This window comes from Coregonus clupeaformis, unplaced genomic scaffold (genome assembly GCF_020615455.1).
Source record: "Coregonus clupeaformis isolate EN_2021a unplaced genomic scaffold, ASM2061545v1 scaf1416, whole genome shotgun sequence".
In the NCBI taxonomy this organism is placed as follows: domain Eukaryota; kingdom Metazoa; phylum Chordata; class Actinopteri; order Salmoniformes; family Salmonidae; genus Coregonus; species Coregonus clupeaformis.
The window spans coordinates 4,568-25,326 of record NW_025534870.1 but is presented as its reverse complement, the minus strand read 5'-3'; the positions used below and the strand labels follow the sequence as shown (position 1 = coordinate 25,326).

At 48.3% G+C, this 20,759-nt stretch overlaps 1 pseudogene; it reads right to left on the bottom strand.

The window, feature by feature from the left end:
• The window catches only part of LOC123486993, a 33,024-nt pseudogene extending 12,536 nt beyond the window's left edge, over nucleotides 1–20,488 (bottom strand).
• Nucleotides 20,489–20,759: the final 271 nt, after the last annotated feature.

Below are 20,759 nucleotides of genomic sequence, written 5' to 3'. Positions count from 1 at the left end.
CCCGTCTGCCCAACGCCGTCTGAACTGTCCGTCTGCCAAGCGCTGCATGAGCCGCCCGTCTGCCAGGAGCCAGAGCCTTCCGCCAGACAGGATCAGCCAGAGCCTTCCGCCAGACAGGATCAGCCAGAGCCTTCCGCCAGACAGGATCAGCCAGAGCCTTCCGCCAGACAGGATCAGCCAGATCCGTCAGCCAGCCATGAGCAGCCAGATCCGTCAGCCAGCCATGAGCAGCCAGATTCGTCAGCCAGCCATGAGCAGCCAGATCCTTCAGCCAGCCATGAGCCGTCCAGCCAGGATCCGCCAGAGCCGTCCAGCCAGGATCCGCCAGAGCCAGCCAGCCAGGATCCGCCATTGATCCTGGTGCTGTCCCTTAGTCCGGTGCTGCCCCTTAGTCCGGTGCTGCCCCTTAGTCCGGTGCTGCCCCTTAGTCCGGTGCCGCCCCTTAATCCAGTGGGGTTTAGTTGGGGGGTGGTCATGTGGAGGAGGCTAGGGAAGCGGGTGGTGACTAAGGTGGGGTGGGGACCACGACCAGGGCCAGAACCGCCACCGTGGACAGACGCCCACCCAGACCCTCCCCTAGACTGTATGCTGGTGCGCCCGGAGTTCGCACCTTTAGGGGGGGGTACTGTGACACTCTGGCTCCGGGACTCTTATATTTGAGCCAGGGTTGTTCATTTCATTTTGGGTGTATTTCTATGTTGGGGATTCTAGTTGTTCATTTCTATGGTTGGGTTTGTTGTTCGTGATTAGTCATATGACTCCCAATCGGAGGTAACGAGTGTCAGCTGTCGGCTCGTTATCTCTGATTGGGAGCCATATTTATTCTGTATGTTTTCCTGTGGGTGTTGTGGGTTTTTGTTCCGTTTTCAGTCTGTGTACTGTTGGACTTCACGTTTCGTCAGTGTTTATTGTTTTGGTTCGTGCACTTTATCTAAATAAAGTCATGTTCGTTCAACGCGCTGCGCTTTGGTCATACTTAGACGACATAGACGACCGTGACAGGGAGGTTGTAGACACAGCTCTGTGTAGGAGACCCAGTCTCAGAGCTCTTCTCAGACTGATCAGTCCTGTCTCCATGGGTGAAAATGATTCCTGGACAGGATTCTCCTGAGCCATGTCTGAACCAATAGATGCTGTGTTCTCCTACACAGGTCTCAGTTTAGAGTCCCAGAGTCTCCTGGCTGGACTGACTCAGATAGAGGCTGCTGGAGCACAGACATGCTGTAGGACTGTGAGTCTGACGAGAGTGAGTAACTAAAGTAAGACTAAGTGGTTGAAAAATATGTCAAGCCATGTATTCATCACTAGCATTTGATGAAGCGGTTGTATGAACATATCAACGTACAGGGCCACACAATTTGAAATTGAAGAAAGACATTGTGTTACCTTTGACAATTAAAACAGTTCCCTCTCCAAATGTTTGCTCATAGATGGCTGTAATGGAACAATAGTATGTAGCTGAGTCCCCTGGCTCTGTCTTGGATATGGTCAAGTTACAGCTGTAGTCTCCTCTCCATCTCCAACCATTTCTACCCATAACAGACAGAACATCCACTTCATTTATCATATTCAAACTACATACTACAAATTATTTAAAAGTAACTAAATTAAAAAATCGTACACTTACCCAAGTTGATGTAAAACAAAAATACTTATCTTTTCATCATTGTAACGTTAGTTATTTCTGCACTGTGTAGTGTGTGTGTCTGACAGTGGGACTCTTGATATGCATCTTATATATTATGGCACTTAACATGTACCCATCATACAGTAGGAGGGAACACTGAAACTAGAGATTTTACTGGATGACTACTCTAGCTTACCATAGTTTGAGCTTCCCAGGAATGACCTTTTAAAAAGACAACATAAAGAAGTTCTGAGTTACTTGATCTAGGCAATCAAATATTGGCTTTATACGGCTGCTTATTTTTTGAGAGAAATGAAACATTTACTGAAATTAATTATCTTTTGATTTTTGGTCAGGAAACAGTGAAGGATCTCTATTGCTTCTAATACTACCAACCCCAACCCATCCCAGCCCAAGGGTTAAAGTAATCCATTGTCATGGATCCCCCCGGTACTGCTGCTCATTCCGTTCACCAGTTCCGGATGTCTAGTCACCGGCTTTCTAGGCGAAACTGACATGGATCATTACCACCAACCCCGGACTGTCTTGTCTCATTACGCACACCTGCTTCACATTCCCCCTGATTAGTACATGTGCAGTGGGGAAAAAAGCATTTAGTAAGCCACCAATTGTGCAAGTTCTCCAGCTTAAAAATATGAGAGAGGCCTGTAATTTTCATCATAGGTACACGTCAACTATGACAGACAAAATGAGAAAAAAATATCCAGAAAATCACATTGTAGGATTTTTAATGAATTTATTTGCAAATTATGGTGGAAAATAAGTATTTGGTCAATAACAAAAGTTTCTCAATACTTTGTTATATACCCTTTGTTGGCAATGACACAGGTCAAACGTTTTCTGTAAGTCTTCACAAGGTTTTCACACACTGTTGCTGGTATTTTGGCCCATTCCTCCATGCAGATCTCCTCTAGAGCAGTGATGTTTTGGGGCTGTCGCTGGGCAACACAGACTTTCAACTCCCTCCAAAGATTTTCTATGGGGTTGAGATCTGGAGACTGGCTAGGCCACTCCAGGACCTTGAAATGCTTCTTACGAAGCCACTCCTTCGTTGCCCGGGCGGTGTGTTTGGGATCATTGTCATGATGAAAGACCCAGACACGTTTAATCTTCAATGCCCTTGCTGATGGAAGGAGGTTTTCACTCAAAATCTCACGATACATGGCCCCATTCATTCTTTCCTTTACACGGATCAGTCGTCCTGGTCCCTTTGCAGAAAAACAGCCCCAAAGCATGATGTTTCCACCCCCATGCTTCACAGTAGGTATGGTGTTCTTTGGATGCAACTCAGCATTCTTTGTCCTCCAAACACTACGACGAGTTGAGTTTTTACCAAAAAAGTTCTATTTTGGATTCATCTGACCATATGACATTCTCCCAATCCTCTTCTGGATCATCCAAATGCACTCTAGCAAACTTCAGACGGGCCTGGACATGTACTGGCTTAAGCAGGGGGACACGTCTGGCACTGCAGGATTTGAGTCCCTGGCGGCGCAGTGTGTTACTGATGGTAGGCTTTGTTACTTTGGTCCCTGCTCTCTGCAGGTCATTCACTAGGTCCCTCCGTGTGGTTCTGGGATTTTTGCTCACCGTTCTTGTGATCATTTTGACCCCACGGGGTGAGATCTTGCGTGGAGCCCCAGATCAAGGGAGATTATCAGTGGTCTTGTATGTCTTCCATTTCCTAATAATTGCTCACACAGTTGATTTCTTCAAAACAAGCTGCTTACCTATTGCAGATTCAGTCTTCCCAGCCTGGTGCAGGTCTACAATTTAGTTTCTGGTGTCCTTTGACAGCTCTTTGGTCTTGGCCATAGTGGAGTTTGGAGTGTGACTGTTTGAGGTTGTGGACAGGTGTCTTTTATACTGATAACAAGTTCAAACAGGTGCCATTCATACAGGTAACGAGTGGAGGACAGAGGAGCCTCTTAAAGAAGAAGTTACAGGTCTGTGAGAGCCAGAAATCTTGCTTGTTTGTAGGTGACCAAATACATATTTTCCACCATAATTTGCAAATAAATTCATTAAAAATCCTACAATGTGATTTTCTGGATTTTTTTTTCTCTTTTTGTCTGTCATAGTTGACGTGTACCTATGATGAAAATTACAGGCCACTCTCATCTTTTTAAGTGGGAGAACTTGCACAATTGGTGGCTGACTAAATACTTTTTTCCCCTACTGTATATGTATATTTAAATGTATATGTATATATATATGTATGTATGTGTGTGTATATATATACACTGCAAAAAAATCAAGGGAACACTAAAATAACACATCCTAGATCTGAATGAATGAAATAATGTTATTAAATACTTTTTTCTTTACATAGTTGAATGTGCTGACAACAAAATCACACAATAATTATCAATGGAAATCAAATGTATCAACCCATGGAGGTCTGGATTTGGAGTCACCCTCAAAATTAAAGTGGAAAACCACACTACAGGCTGATCCAACTTTGATGTAATGTCCTTAAAACAAGTCAAAATGAGGCTCAGTAGTGTGTGTGGCCTCCACGTGCCTGTATGACCTCCCTACAACGCCTGGGCATGCTCCTGATGAGGTGGCGGATGGTCTCTGAGGGATCTCCTCCCAGACCTGGACTAAAGCATCCGCCAACTCCTGGACAGTCTTTGGTGCAACGTGGCGTTGGTGGATGGAGCGAGACATGATGTCCCAGATGTGCTCAATTGGATTCAGGTCTGGGAACGAGGCGGGCCAGTCCATAGCATCAATGCCTTCCTCTTGCAGGAACTGATGACACACTCCAGCCACATGAGGTCTAGCATTGTCTTGCATTAGGAGGAACCCAGGGCCAACCGCACCAGCATATGGTCTCACAAGGGGTCTGAGGATCTCATCTCGGTACCTAATGGCAGTCAGGCTACCTCTGGCGAGCACATGGAGGGCTGTGCAGTCCCCCAAAGAAATGCCACCCCACACCATGACTGACCCACCGCCAAACCGGTCATGCTGGAGGATGTTGCAGGCAGCAGAACGTTCTCCACGGCATCTCCAGACTCTGTCACGTCTGTCACATGTGCTCAGTGTGAACCTGCTTTCATCTGTGAAGAGCACAGGGCACCAGTGGCGAATTTGCCAATCTTTGTGTTCTCTGGCAAATGTCAAACGTCCTGCACGGTGTTGGGCTGTAAGCACAACCCCCACCTGTGGACGTCGGGCCCTCATACCACCCTCATGGAGTCTGTTTCTGACCGTTTGAGCAGACACATTTTGCAGGGCTCTGGCAGTGCTCCTCCTGCTCCTCCTTGCACAAAGGCGGAGGTAGCAGTCCTGCTGCTGGGTTGTTGCCCTCCTACGGCCTCCTCCACGTCTCCTGATGTACTGGCCTGTCTCCTGGTAGTGCCTCCATGCTCTGGACACTACGCTGACAGACACAGCAAACCTTCTTGCCACAGCTTGCATTGATGTGCCATCCTGGATGAGCTGCACTACCTGAGCCACTTGTGTGGGTTGTAGACTCCATCTCATGCTACCACTAGAGTGAAAGCACCGCCAGCATTCAAAAGTGACCAAAACATCAGCCAGGAAGCATAGGAACTGAGAAGTGGTCTGTGGTCACCACCTACAAAACCAGTCCTTTATTGGGGGTGTCTTGCTAATTGCCTATAATTTCCACCTGTTGTCTATTCCATTTGCACAACAGCATGTGAAATTTATTGTCAATCAGTGTTGCTTCCTAAGTGGACAGTTTGATTTCACAGAAGTGTGATTGACTTGGAGTTACATTGTGTTGTTTAAGTGTTCCCTTTATTTTTTTGAGCAGTGTATATATATATATTTGTGTTGGGTGGAGTAGTAAAATCCCTAATACGTATTCCTGCGCCTGTCTTCTAATCATTATACAACGTGACATCCATAATGTAAATTTATACACCACTGCATAAAAGCTGCATTTCTGGCTCTTGGCTTTCATCATAAGCCTCCATCATTAAACACTTATATTAGTTGTAACCGCAATAGCATTGAATAATATATGTTTTTGTTGGCCTAATTTAAAACCTTTATTTGTTTCCAATACCTTCTTTTTGTTGAAGGAAGTTGAAAAAAAACTATTGAGATGACACCATCTTTATCTGCACTTTTTCCTCTTCCTGAATGCTTTGATGTCACACCCTGGCTCTGGGGACTCTATATGTTGAGCCAGGGTGTGTAGTTTCTATGTGTTCTTGTTCTGTGTTGTTTAGTCTATGTGTTCTATTTCTATGTTGGCCAGTGTGGTTCTCAATCAGAGGCAACGAGTGTCAGCTGTGGCTGGTTGTCTCTGATTGGGAACCACATTTAAACAGGCAGTTTACCCACAGTTGTTGTGGGATCTTGTTTCCGTTTGGTTTGTTTCCGTGTTGGTTGTGTTAACCGTAGGACTGCACATTTCGTTTGTTGTTTTGTTGTTCATATTATCACTAAAGATAATAAAGTTTAAGTATGTTTGCAACTAACGCTGCGCTTTGGTCTACTCCGTCTAACGATCGTGACAGAAGATCCCACCATACCAGGACCAAGCAGCGTGTCCAGGAGCAGGCAGCCTGGACGTGGAAGCAGATAATGGACGGGCAGGGGTCCTGGACCTGGGAGGAAATCCAGGCCGGGATGGATCGCCGTCCATGGAGTGAGACGGTAGAGGCGCGACGGAGAGAGGAGCAACGGCGTCAACAGTGTCGTCGTCGGACGGACGAGAGGCAACCCCAAAAAAATTTTAGGGGGGGCATACGGCTTGAGCGACGGGGCAGCAGGAGACAGCTACAGGGCGTAGTAGGAGGTTAGGTGAGGAGGCCACCATGTTAAGGGGGCTATTGGTGCGGAGGGAGCAGGAGTTAGTGGTGCAGAGGGTGGAGCTATTGGAGGCGATAAGGGAGAAGGTGAGAATTGAGGCACGGCGAGAGGAACTCGGTAGGCAGCTGAGGGAGCGGAGGGTTATGACGAAACCCAGTCCCGCTCCTCACTCCAAGCAAGTGGTGTGCGTCACCAGTCCGGTCCGGCCCGTTCCTGCTCCCCGCACTAAGTGGATGGTGCGCGTCGCCAGCCCGGCCCGGCCTGTTCCTGTTCCTCTCACCAAGCCTAAGGTGTGCGTCGCCAGCCCGGCCCGGCCTGTTCCTGCTCCTCGCACCAAGCCTATGGTGTGCGTCGCCAGCCCGGCTCGGCCTGTTCCTGCTCCTCGCACCAAGCCTACGGTGCGCGTCGCCAGCCCAGCCCGGCCTGTTCCTGCTCCTCGCACCAAGCCTAAGGTGCGCGTCGCCAGCCCAGCCCGGCCTGTTCCTGCTCCTCGCACCAAGCCTACGGTGTGCGTCGCCAGCCCGGCCGGGCCTGTTCCTGCTCCTCGCACCAAGCCTACGGTGCGCGTCGCCAGCCCGGCCCGGCCTGTTCCTGCACCTCGCACCAAACCTACGGTGCGCGTCGCCAGCCCGGCCCGGCCTGTTCCTGCCACTCGCACCAAAGCTACGGTGCGCATCGCCAGCCCGGCCCGGCCTGTTCCTGCTCCACGCACCAAGCCTACGGTGCGCGTCGCCAGCCTGGCCCGGCCTGTTCCTGCCCCTCGCACCAAGTCTACGGTGCGTGTCGCCAGCCCGGCCCAGCCTGTTCCTGCCACTCGCACCAAGTCTACGGTGCGCGTCGCCAGCCCGGCCCGGCCTGTTCCTGCCACTCGCACCAAGCCTACGGTGCGCGTCGCCAGCCCGGCCCGGCCTGTTCCTGCCACTGCATCAAGCCTACGGTGCGCGTCGCCAGCCCGGCCCGGCCTGTTCCTGCCACTTCGCACCAAGCCAGGGGTGCGCGTCGTCAGCCCGGTCCGGCCCGTTCCTGCTCCACGCACCAAGCCAGGGTGCGCATCGTCAGCCCGGTCCGGCCCGTTCCTGCTCCACGCACCAAGCCAGGGGTGCGCTTTGTCAGCCCGGTATGGCCTGTTCCGGCTCCACGCACCAAGCCAGGGGTGCGCATCGTCAGCCCGGTCCGGCCGTTGCTGCTCCACGCACCAAGCCAGAGTGCGCATCGTCCAGCTCCGGTCCGGCCCGTTCCTGCTCCACGCACCAGGCCAGGGTGCGCCCGTCAGCCGGTGCGGCCCGTTCGGCTCCACGCCGCCCAAGCCAGGGGTGCGCGATCGTCAACCCGGTCCGGCCGTTGCTGCTCCACGCACCAAGCCAGGGGTGCACATGCGTCAGTCCGGTCCGGCCCGTTCCTGCTCCACGCACCGCAAGCCAGGGGTGTGCGTCGTCAGTCTGGCACAACCCGTGCCTGGGTCACCGGTTCCTGGTCAGGTACCGGTCAGCTGCCTCCACACGGAGCTGAAGCAATCCGCTCCTACGATGTCCAGTCCAGCTCCAGCCAGCGGGGCCAGACCGGACCAGGGGGCGCTACGGGGATTATTGGAGGGTGGTGGTCAAGCCCGAGCCGGAACCGCCTCCGAGGGAGAAAGGCCCCCCAGCCCTCCCCCTGGTTTGTCTATGTTGAGGCGCGGTCTCAGTCCGCGCCTTTGGGGTACTGTCACACCCTGGCTCTGGGGACTCTATATGTTGATCCAGGGTGTGTAGTTTCTATGTGTTCTATTTCTATGTTGGCCAGTGTGGTTCTCAATCAGAGGCAACGAGTGTCAGCTGTGGCTGGTTGTCTCTGATTGGGAACCACATTTAAACAGGCAGTTTACCCACAGTTGTTGTGGGATCTTGTTTCCATTTGGTTTGTTTCCGTGTTGGTTGTGTTAACCGTAGGACTGCACGTTTCGTTTGTTGTTTTGTTGTTCATATTATCACTAAAGATAATAAAGTTTAAGTATGTTTGCAACTAACGCTGCGCATTGGTCTACTCCGTCTAACGATCGTGACATTTGAGTTCTTAAATGTTTTCAACTCGAGACCCAAATGAGAAATTAACTGTCCTCCCGTGACCCAAATCGACCTCCAACGACCCGAAGTAAGAAGAAATAGTTTGTGATTATAGATGTATTCTCATAACTCAGGACACATAGTTTAAGAAACCCTGCACAGTTTAGGGTTTGGAAAATGCTTTTAGCTTGTTTGTATTCTTGACATACTTTGCACATCTAACTGAGCGGCAGGGGTCTGGTGTTTACCGTCCAGATGAACAAATGAAGAGACGTGTGTAAAGAGCCCCCCCACCCCACCCCCCACGCCCTCAAATCACCCAGGCATTTACTCTTACACACAAATATTTTCCCCAGTCTATCTGACAGCAGGTGGACTGAAAATCGGGCGAGAGAGAGAGAGAGCATAAGGTACATTTCATCCCCCAGTGTTAGTCTATGAGAGACCCAGTGATGTTCACCTCAGCAGGTCTCACTCTACACTGAGATGATCCTTCCTGTCACTCACACCACAGGAAGTGAGCAATACCCTCACTGGCCCCTCCTCTACCTCAGACCCCAGTCCTATTCTCCTTATAAGGTGATTTTCAGAATAGGGGGCTATGATCAGTGCAAAGCCAAGACAGGAAATACTAATTGACAAACACAATCATGACAATTGCAATTTTGTTTTTAACTCTTTATTTGTCTTTATAAGTGATCAATACAATTGTCTACTGCTGGGTACTTTGCCCCTCAGGGTCACCCTATAAAAAAATCACTAAAACACACAACAGAGATCTAAGTTAAGAGAGGCCAAAAGAGGCAACTACTCCTCTGCAGCCATTAAACAGTTGTGTTTTGACTTCTAAATCCTCCTCTCTAACCTCACCCTGCACCACTGAGCTGTGTGGCCTAACTGAGTTGGAGAGAGCTACAGAGATTTCAAAACATTTTATTTAACTACACATTCAATTTAGAAATATTTAAACGTGTATTCAAAGATATGTCAAACCAATCTTCCTCATCTTCCATCCTCCTCCTCTTTGTCATCTTGTAGCAGCATACACTACATGGGTTTCCAGCTCCTTCTCCCTTCTCTCCATCTTCCTCTTCTTGGAGGTGAAATTCAGGGCGGAATAATTCAATGCATCTGGATCTTGATTCTGTAGATTTGCAAACATCATGACATAGACTACAGTTGTAATTTTCAGCGTTTCTGAATTGCTTATAATTAAGTATTTAACCATGCAGTATTTACCTGATCATTTTGTGGTTGTCTTTGAGAATTAGGTCCTGAATATGATATAAAAGAGAGATGAGAGAACAGATTAATGGATCATTCCATTCTAGCGTACACACTGACTCTTCTGATCATCATTGTACAGTATGTCACGGGAAAAACATCCACATTTGAAGTGTAGTTCACAGGACCCATATTATCGTGAAATGGGCTCCTACCTGTGTTGTGTGTTTTTGCCTCTCGTATGATCTTGAGGACCAGGATGAGGATGACTATCAGTAGAACAGCAGTCACAACACCCAGGATCACAACCAGGGGAAGGAGGTACATGGTTCCATCATCATCCTCTCCTACTAGAATGATAGTTCCATTACAATGTCCTATTAGATTAGATTTTATTAAATCATTTGGTCGCCCTTTATTGACAGACCTCAACATAATGCGTTTTTGTTTCTTAATTTAAAAAATAATAATCTACATGACAATGAAAAAAGAAACTCACGCTCTATAGATGACTCCTGTATTTCCTCACCTCCGTTGTGACCTATAACATTGAGATTAGTAAGAATAGATACGTTTTTTTTTCTTCTCAAAATTAGAATGATAATAATAAATAAAATAAATATGTCCATCAATGGTTTGCCTTTCTTTCATGATAACTCCTGATTAGGTTGATAAACATTTTCAAATGTATCAAAAGCCAGATAAATAGTTGATAACGTACCTTGAATTTTTAGAACTGTTGCGTTGACAAAGTACATGTGGCTATGTGGATACAATCCACAGAAATACAGGCCACAGTCAGCTATTTCCACATTTGTGATTTTGAGAAAGATAGTGGTGTTGTTGCTGAACATTTCCAAATGGCTCCTTTGAAAACCATTGTGGAGATGAGGTGTTGAATTAAAGCCGTACATAGATGAGATACAGACAGGCTCTGATCCGTTGACTTGCTTGAACCATGCTGTGTGTCCCACAACCGTTGTAACATTGGAGCACTGCAAGAAGATGGTATCCCCAGTACGGACCTCCACAGTCTGAGACTGAGAAACCAAAATAGAGACCAAACCTGAAACACAGAGAACAAAGTCCTAAGTTAATAACTATCGTCATTGATATCACATGTACATGTTAGAAATCAGGAAAAAGTGCTGCACTGAACATTCTTGTTATACTTGACGGATGCAGTCAATCTAGATTTAACAGTGGCTTACTTACTCAATCCATAGAGCAGTAGAGCTGGTAGGAAGGTTCTGGACATTCTGTTTGTAGATCTATTCTGCTCTGTCTGGTTGTGAATCAGAGCAGACCTCTTTATTCACTCTGAGATCACAGTGAGATCAAAGGGGATTTGATTGGTAGTGGGCGTGGTAGTTGGTATTGGACAGCAATGTCTATTTACAGAAAGCAAAATTGACACAGACGTTTTATATGGAGTGTAAAAACAGAAATTTAGCATATTTGTGTTCAATCAAAATTGCGATAGGTGTTTGAGTTCGGTTGGGTAAATATAGGTCAGTGTTTCTCAAACTAAAGGTTGCGACCCCATGTGGTGTCTGTCCTCTGATAAAAAAATGGTGTCACAAGAATAAATCTGAAATAAAATGTACAAAATCGCTCTTGGTTCATAGAACCGGGGTTACGTTAGTAACCTCCGGTAGCCGCGAGTTGCGGTTGTAATAAACAGAGCTGTTTCTGTTTTCTTCCTACAAATGTGTCTCTATCTTTTGAACGGTTTAAGTTACAGCATATTCTGACCCCATCCCTGAAAGATAAGACTCTTAGGAACACTTATGTGTCTTCTGTTTCCCTCTACACTGCCCACAAGCACTCAGGACTCATTAGAACAGCGTGGACAAGACCAGGCACTAAATACTATTGGGAAGGAAAAACACATACTGTAATCAATTATGATATTCTTTTCTACACAGAAGATCATACAACTTTATTGCCTGGTGATCTTCTGAACTTCCCAATACCTTTCTGGTGCCTTTCAGTCACTTTAAACCATACTTCCTTCAGATTTAAATACTGTCAAAAGTACTGTTAGACTGATTTGTACTAGACCAATTAGAAAGTAAACATTGGCCATTGATTACGTCACTCTTTTTATATGGTGGGGTCTCGAAAAATGTTGGATATCAAAATTGGGTCGCAGGCCAAAGAATTTTGGGAACAACTGATATAGGTGTTTGGGTTTGGTGGGGTTCATATAGGTGTTTGGGTTAGGTGGGGTTAATAGGTGACCACAAGGCTTCACCCTATCAGGGTTAGTGTTGGTAAGGCTTTATTTGTATAATCCCCTACAGATGGATTATACATGTTCAAAATAACTGTCCACTAGCCTTAACCCTAACCCTTAACCCCAACCCCAGCCCTAACCCTTAACCCCAGCCCTAGCCTAACTCTAACCCTATCCCTAACCTCAGCCCTAAACCTAACAGTAACCCTAGCCTAACCCAAACTCTAGCCTGACTAGATACAGCTTCAAAGGTGTCATGAACCCTGCATCCTGAGTCGGTTCCTGCCTGTGTTGCCATTTTTCTGCTCGGAATCTCCAGTTTCCTGAGGGTTCTTGAACGCTCCCTGCCTGGTTGCCGGGCGACGTTGCTAGGCGGGAGATCTCCCGATTAACCGCACCTGCATCTCATCAGCGATCTGCACACCTGGTCCTGATCATCACCCTTCATAAGCTCTGACCTGACATCCATTCCCCGCCGGATCGTTAGCCATGAACAGTATGTTTGTCAGTGTATCAGCCTTGGAGTTTCTAGCGTTAGTTTTGTTGTTTTGCACCTTGTTGGCTTGCCGTGTACTTACCTCCGTTTTGTTTCTATCTGCAGTCAATCTCCCGGAACCTTCACCCAACCCCTGCCTGGTTGTCGGCGGCTGCCGAGTCATTATTGGATCTGCCACTGCACCTCCACCAACTCATCTCCGCCGCCCGCTCTGTCCCCTGGAGTATTCTGCATCGTTTTTTTGAATCTGTTAAATAAATACTCACCTTCGTTTCAACTCACCTTGTCCTGGTCTGCTTCTGGGTTCTGGCTTAGTAAACCCTGACAGAACGATCCGGCCAGAAATGAACCCAGCGGACCTGGACTCTGTTCGCCATGCCATTACCCATCAGGAGAAGATGTTGGGACAACATAGCACGGCACTACAGGAGATAGCGTTGTCAGTTCGGAACTTTTCTACCAGTCTGACGAGGATCCAGGCTCAGCTCAGTTTGCCGGTGGAGAATCCACTACCGGGTTTCACCCATCCGCCTGCCGCTTCTGGAGCTGTGCCCTTCCGTGAGCCCAAGGTTCCGACGCCTGATAAATATGAGGGGGATTTGGGAAGATGCCGTTCTTTTCTTATGCAGTGTGGATTAGTGTTCGATCTACAGCCCCACTCTTATGCCACAGACAAGGCTAGGATAGCCTTTGTCATTGAATTGCTGCGTGGTAGAGCTCTGGAGTGGGCTTCAGCCGTATGGGAACGAGCAGGACACCTGCATGGCTTCATACCAGGAGTTCACGGCCGAGATGAGAGGAGGCTATTTGACCATCCCGTCCGAGGTATGGACGCAGCCAAGCGCCTGTTTTCTCTTCGCCAAGGAACTCTTGAGCGTTGCCGACTTCGTTATCGAATTCAGGACATTGGCTGTGGAGAGTGGGTGGAATGAGGAGTCACTGCAAGCGGCCTTTTACCAGGGGCTGTCGGAGCAACTCAAGGATGAGTTGATCTCCTATCCGGAGCCTAGTGACCTGGACAGCTTGGTAGCCTTGTCTATTCGGGTGGATAACAGAGTTCGAGAGAGAAGGAGGGAGAAGCAATGGGGCCCGTCCAATCAATCAATTTCTCAGTTTCCAGTCGGGTCAGGGGATGGACCAGAATGCGTCGATCATTGTCCACCACACAGGATTAGTGGAGAGGTCCTGCCTCCAGATTCTGAACCCATGCAAGTGGGGCGGCACGGGTTAACCAAGGAGAAGCGCCAACATAGACGTAAGACCAACTGCTGCCTCTGCTGTGGTAGTTCGGGACATTACATCTCCACTTGTTCCCGGCGGTCGTCAAACTGCTCGGCTCGCTAAAGTTGGGAGGACTTTTAGCGAGCCAGTTTCAACTCTCTCAGTACCTCTGTCAGACCCGTTTCCCGGCTACCCTCATGAACAGGAATCAGAGTTTAGCGATTAACAGCTTCGTCGATTCAGGTGCCGATGGAAGCTTTATTGATGCCGACATGGTGGAACAGCTGGGGCTTTCCAAGGAGCGATTACCGGAAGCCATTGAAGCTACCACTCTGAACGGCAGTAGTCTGGCACGTATCACGATGAGGACTGAACCGGGTTAAGATGCTGTTGTCAGGGAATCATTCTGAGGTTATCTCATTCTTCATTCTGCCTTCTTCCTATGTTCCTCTGGTCCTTGGATACCCCTGGCTGAAAGAACACAATCCCCACGTTCGATTGGGTGACTGGCAAGGTAACTAGTTGGAGCCTTGATTGTCATGCTAACTGCCTCAAGACTGCCTGTTCCCATTCTGTTCCCCAGTCAGGTGATTGAGGCTAAACCCCCCAGATTTGTCCCTGGTTCCCGAGACATATCACGAGATTTGGGAGAAGTGTTCAGTAAGCAGAGGGCTCTGTCACTCCCTCCCCACCGACCATATGATTGTGCCATAAACCTGTTCCCTGGAGCTGTCTATCCCAAGGGACGGTTATACAGCATCTCCCGACCTGAACGTGAGGCTTTGGAGACCTACATCAAGGAGTCCCTAGCTGCTGGTCTCATTCGTCCCTCGTCATCACCCCTGGGGGCAGGATTCTTCTTTGTGGGTAAGAAGGATGGCTCTCTTCGACCGTGTATTGATTATCGGGGGTTGAATGATATCACGGTCAAGAACAAGTATCCCCTGCCCTTGATGAGGGCGGCAGGTAGCTTAGTGGGTAAGAGCGTTGTGCCAGTAACCGAAAGGTCGCTGGTTCTAATCCCCGAGCCGTCTAGGTGAAAAATCTGTCGATGTGCCCTTGAGCAAGGCACTTAACCCTAATTGCTCCTGTAAGTCGCTCTGGATAAGAGCGTCTGCTAAATGACTAAAAATGTCAACAAAAAAAAAATGAGCTCTGCTTTCGACTCCTTACAGGGTGCTACTGTGTTCACCAAGCTAGACCTACGCAATGCGTATCACCTGGTCCGGATCAGAGAGGGGGACGAGTGGTTGACGGGTTTCAATACACAGATGGGTCACTTCGAGTATCAGGTGATGCCGTTTGGACTGACCAATGCTCCAGCAGTGTTCCAGAGTATGGTGAATGACGTCCTAAGAGATATGATCGGTCTCTTTGTGTTTGTTTACCTGGATGACATTCTTATCTTCTCGAAGGAACCTTCCAGCCACGTCCAGCATGTCAGGCAGGTTCTGCAGCGATTGTTGGAGAATCGCCTGTTCGTGAAGGCCGAGAAGTGCGAATTTCATGCCCACACTACATCCTTCCTCGGGTACATCATCTCCAGGGGAGAGATTAGGATGGACCAGGAGAAGGTTAGGGCGGTTCTGGATTGGGCCCAGCCCGGTACGAGATTGCAGCTCCAGAGGTTTCTGGGGTTTGCGAATTTCTATCGCAGATTCATCCGGGATTACAGCCGTGTGGCCGCTCCTTTGACTGCCCTGACTTCCAGTACCAGGACCTTCAGTTGGAATCCTGAGGCGGACCGAGCGTTCCTGGATTTGAAGAGACGATTCACCAAAGCACCGATTCTCTCTCAACCTGACACGGCCCGTCAGTTCGTCGTTGAAGTGGATGCGTCTGATGTGGGGGTTGGCGCCATCCTGTCCCAGCGATGCTCCACTGACAGTAAACTCCATCCCTGCGCCTACTACTCTCGTCGTCTTTCGTCTGCGGAGAGGAACTACGATGTGGGTAACCGGGAGCTTCTCGCGGTGAAGCTTGCCTTGGAGGAGTGGCGCCACTGGTTGGAGGGGGCGGAGCAACCGTTTATTGTCTGGACTGACCATAATAATCTTGCTTACGTGCAATCGGCTAGACGTCTCAACTCCCGTCAGGCCAGGTGGACTTTGTTTTTCGGACGCTTTAATTTTTCCCTGACGTTCCGACCTGGGTCTAAGAACGGCAAGGCGGACGCCTTGTCCCGGATGTTCTCCAAGACGGAGGAGAGTGGGGCCAAGACCGAGACGATTCTTCCCCGGAACTGTGTCGTGGGAGCAGTTATGTGGAGGATTGAGGAGGAGGTTATGGCGGCCCTTCGGACGCAGCCCGGTCCCGGTAACGTCCACCCGGTCGGTTGTTTGTGCCTGAGTCGGTTCGTTCTGCTGTCCTCCAATGGTCCCATGCCAGCAAGATGGCTTGTCACCCTGGCGTGGCTCGGACGATGGCATTACGCAGACGATTTTGGTGGCCTGCCATGGGAGAAGATACTCGGAGGTTTGTTGCTGCCTGTCCAGTGTGTGCGCAGAATAAGAGTGCCAATCGGCCCAGCGTTGGACTACTTCACCCCCTCCCTATTCCCCGGCGACCATGGTCGCATCTGGCCCTGGACTTTGTCACTGGGTTGCCCTCTTCTGAGGGGAACACGGTCATTCTGACTATCGTGGATAAATTCAGCAAGTTCGCCCACTTTGTGCCCATTTCCAAGCTTCCCTCTGCCTCTGAGACGTCCGAGATCCTGGTTAGGGAGGTTTTCAGGGTCCACGGGTTGCCCAGTGACATAGTTTCCGACCGTGGTCCTCAGTTTACCTCTGCTGTCTGGAAGTCCTTCTGTTTGGCCATTGGAGCTAGAGTCAGTCTCACTCTGGTTTTCACCCCCCCAATCTAATGGTCAGGCGGAGAGAGCCAACCAGAAGATGGAATCCACGCTACGCTGCCTTGTCTCCTCCAACCCCACCTCCTGGGTCTCTCAGTTGCTTTGGGTTGAGTATGCCCACAATACTCTCCCTACATCTGCCACTGGGATGTCTCCCTTCCAGTGCCTGTATGGCTACCAACCTCCCTTGTTTCCTTCTCAGGAGAAGGATCTCTCAGTGCCCTCTGTTCAGGCCCACATTCGTCGTTGCCACCGGACCTGGCATCGGGCCAGAAAGGCCCTCCTTAGAGTGTCTGACCGGTATCAGCTCCAGGCGATTCGTCGCCGGATTCCCGCCCCCACCTATACCATCGGAGATAGGGTCTGGTTGGCCACACGGGATCTTCCTCTGGGGACTGAGTCTAAGAAACTGTCACCGAAGTTCATTGGTCCGTTTGTGGTGGAGAAAGTGATCAATCCTGTTGCGGTTCGACTCAAGTTACCTAGAACGCTCAGAGTCCATCCCACCTTTCATGTCTCCTGCCTCAAGCCTGTTCTCCTCAGTCCTCTGTTGCCCCCTCCGCCTCCTCCTCCTCCCCCTCGGTTGATCGGAGGTGGTCCTGCCTACACGGTGTGCCGCATTATGGATTCCAGACGGCGGGGCCGGGGTTTCCAGTATCTCGTGGACTGGGAGGGGTATGGTCCTGAAGAGAAGAGTTGGATTCCTCGGCATCAGATCCTTGATGCTGACCTCCTTCGTGACTTCTACCGCCTCCATCCTGGTGCTCCGTGTAGTCCGCCCGGTGGCGTTCGACGGAGGGGGGGTACTGTCATGAACCCTGCATCCTGAGTCGATTCCTGCCTGTGTTGCCATTTTTCTGCTCGGAAATCTCCAGTTTCCTGAGGGTTCTTGAACGCTCCCTGCCTGGTTGCCGGGCGACGTTGCTAGGCGGGAGATCTCCCGATTAACCGCACCTGCATCTCATCAGCGATCTGCACACCTGGTCCTGATCATCACCCTTCATAAGCTCTGACCTGACATCCATTCCCCGCCGGATCGTTAGCCATGAACAGTATGTTTGTCAGTGTATCAGCCTTGGAGTTTCTAGCGTTAGTTTTGTTGTTTTGCACCTTGTTGGCTTGCCGGTGTACTTACCTCCGTTTGTTTCTATCTGCAGTCAATCTCCCGGAACCTTCACCCAACCCCTGCCTGGTTGTCGGCGGCTGCCGAGCCATTATTGGATCTGCCACTGCACCTCCACCAACTAATCTCCGCCGCCCGCTCTGTCCCCTGGAGAATTCTGCATCGTTTTTTTGAATCTGTTAAATAAATATTCACCTTCGTTTCAACTCACCTTGTCCTGGTCTGCTTCTGGGTTCTGGCTTAGTAAACCCTGACAAAAGGTAGACAAGTCTTTTCAGAGACAGGCGTTTTTGCGAGAAGGGGGGTAGCTGCAGTCCAATATGGTATCTGGAAAATGGCCGAGTGGGTGTGTCGAAAGGAAAGTAGTGGGTGTGTGGAAAGGAGTTGGTGTGTCGAAATCTCTCTGCTATAGGTTAGAGTGTTTTGATTGAGCTGTGTTTTTTTTTCTTCAGTTTCTTACCACGCAACTACCATACATTGAGCTCCATACCATGAGAGTTTGGACGTCTGTTTTGAAGCCAGAGCATGACTCTGAGTCGTATTTCACTGTTAGTTTTACACAAATAATTGTACATTTTGAGTTATAAAACTGACGATTGTTTATTTGTTATTATAAATACTGATTATGGGTGTACTGTTGCTTAATGTGTTGTATGTGTGTGCTTACTGTGACTGTCACCCTGATATTGGCTACTACAGTAGGTAGCTACTTCCCACGCCGTTGCCGGACATTAGTGCTTGGCAAACGAAAGCAAAGGGCAGTGTGTCCCGGTGTTGTTGCTGTTCATGGTCTCCCCATTGAGTAGTAGATTGTATGTATCAAGGTGACATCTAGATGGTTATCAATATGAGTTATTGTGTATGCTGCTATCCTACTTGAAATAAAACAATGTGATGGTAAAACATGGCCACGTTAGCTACCGCTGGCGACACGACAGTGATATAGCTGCCCAGTAAGAAGCACCTCAGGTCAGCAGGCACGTCGATACAACAGCGGTGCACTGGTCACCGGCTTATCGTCTTGTCATTCAGCCAAATCAGCCATGCAAAACGGTCTTGAGTGGGAACAAATCTGCCCAATTAGCTGATTCGCTTTCCATACACCCACTCCTTTCGACACACCCACTCTCCCATACTCCGGTCACCATATTGGGCTGCAGCTACCCATACTTGTTTTTAGCTCATGATCATAGCATGCAGATCTGTCTGGGTGTCAGAGATACTAACCAAGGGGTTCCCAAATTTTTTTGCCCGTGACCATATTTTGATATCAAACATCTTTTGCGACCCAACCATGTACAAAAAGTTATGTAATCAAAGACCAATGTTTACATTTATAAATTGGAGCTATGACAGTCTATTACAAATCAGTCTAACAGTACTTTTGACTGTTTTTCAATCTGAAGGAAGTATGGTTTGAAGTGACTGAAATGCATCAGAAAGGTATTGGGAATTTCAGATGATCACCGGGCAATAATTGTGTACGATATTCTGTGTAGAAAAGATCATCATCATTGATTATGTTATTTTTCCCCCAGTCTGATTTAGTGCCTGGTCTGACAGACAGAACGACTAGTATACACCAGTGGCAGTCGGGGCTGTTTTTTAATGAACATGGCCTTATTTCTATTGGATGACTGTCATTCATATTCCATTCACCCAGCTCAATGATAGGTTTAGGTTAATACATGATACTAAAATGTTCCCTGTACCCATCATGAGGTTGCTACAACCTAGCCTATGAATGAAAGTTTGCAACGTAGGTGCACAGGTCAAGAGAACTTTGAGTAATCAAGGTGCCAGACAGTGACACATTCAATACCGCCTTGCACACTCTTGCCTGCATCTAGCTGATCAAGGGTGTAATCATTAGTCCAACAGTTGCAAACGAGAGTTTATATTGGCTCCTTCTCCAAACTCCACCTTCTTGCCATAAGAGACCCAGCATCAGAGCTCTTCTCACACTGATCATGCCTGTCTCCATGGGTGTAAATGATTCCTGGACGGGATTCTCCTGAGCCATGTCTGAACCAATAGACACTGTGTTCTCCTGCACAGGTCTCAGTGTGTATTGTACAGTTCAGAGTCACAGAGTCTCCTGGCTGGACTGACTCAGATACAGGCTGCTGGAGCACAGACATGTTTCTGGACCCTGATCCTGACAAGAAGGTTTATAAGTCAGTAAATCTATTCCGTATGTTGTGTCCCAACTTAACATTTTTGAAATCATTCTCATTTCTGATTATGCAAATACAGCATAATTAAGCCATTGTATCCAAAACGTAATGTGGAAAAAGCCCTCAACATTATAGTTGCAGAACATTAGTTACTATTTCCTTTCATTCTAAATTCAGATGTTGTACCTTTCACAATCAGAATGGCTCCTTCTTCAAACATCACCTGGTTGGCATAAGAGTTCCCACAGTAATATGTGGCTGAATCAGAGAGCTGAACGTCTGAGATCTTTAGGTGATTCATTCCTTCACCGCTTTGCACTGAGAAGCGAGGGTTACTCTTAAATTAATGGTAAAATGTTGCATTCTTGTTATACTTGTAAAATACTGATAAGATTTGGGGATTGTCACCCAATGTTTGCTTGTACCACATAAAGTACCGTGCCAGGTTGCCTTTATAGAAGCAGTGCAAAGTCACTGTATCTCTAAAATTGGCTGTAACAAGATGAATTTCAGAGGATTGTGCAGCAGCTAGAATACAGACAGAGACATCATCCATTACTTACACAGGTCCTTGATATACAAAAAATATAAATCTATGAATTGCATCAATATAGTAAGTTAGAGTACATCCCTTAAGCAGAGAAATATAGAAGTTGGACATACCCATCTCTACAAGAAGTGCCAGTAACAGACTCTGTGTGATCATCTTTGAAGATGTCCTCTTCACAACCTGTGTCTTGAGTGGAAACAGTCCTCCATGTAGACAACACTTCAACTATTTGGCTCCTGGACGCTTCATTTTTGTTAACACCTTATTCAGCCCACCATGGTCTTCGTAACTGAAAATCACTCATATAATCCATGAAAAGTGACCCAATGCTTACTGTATAGGATATGTTGTAGAAGGTGGGTGAAGCATACACACTTTGTGGTGTCTA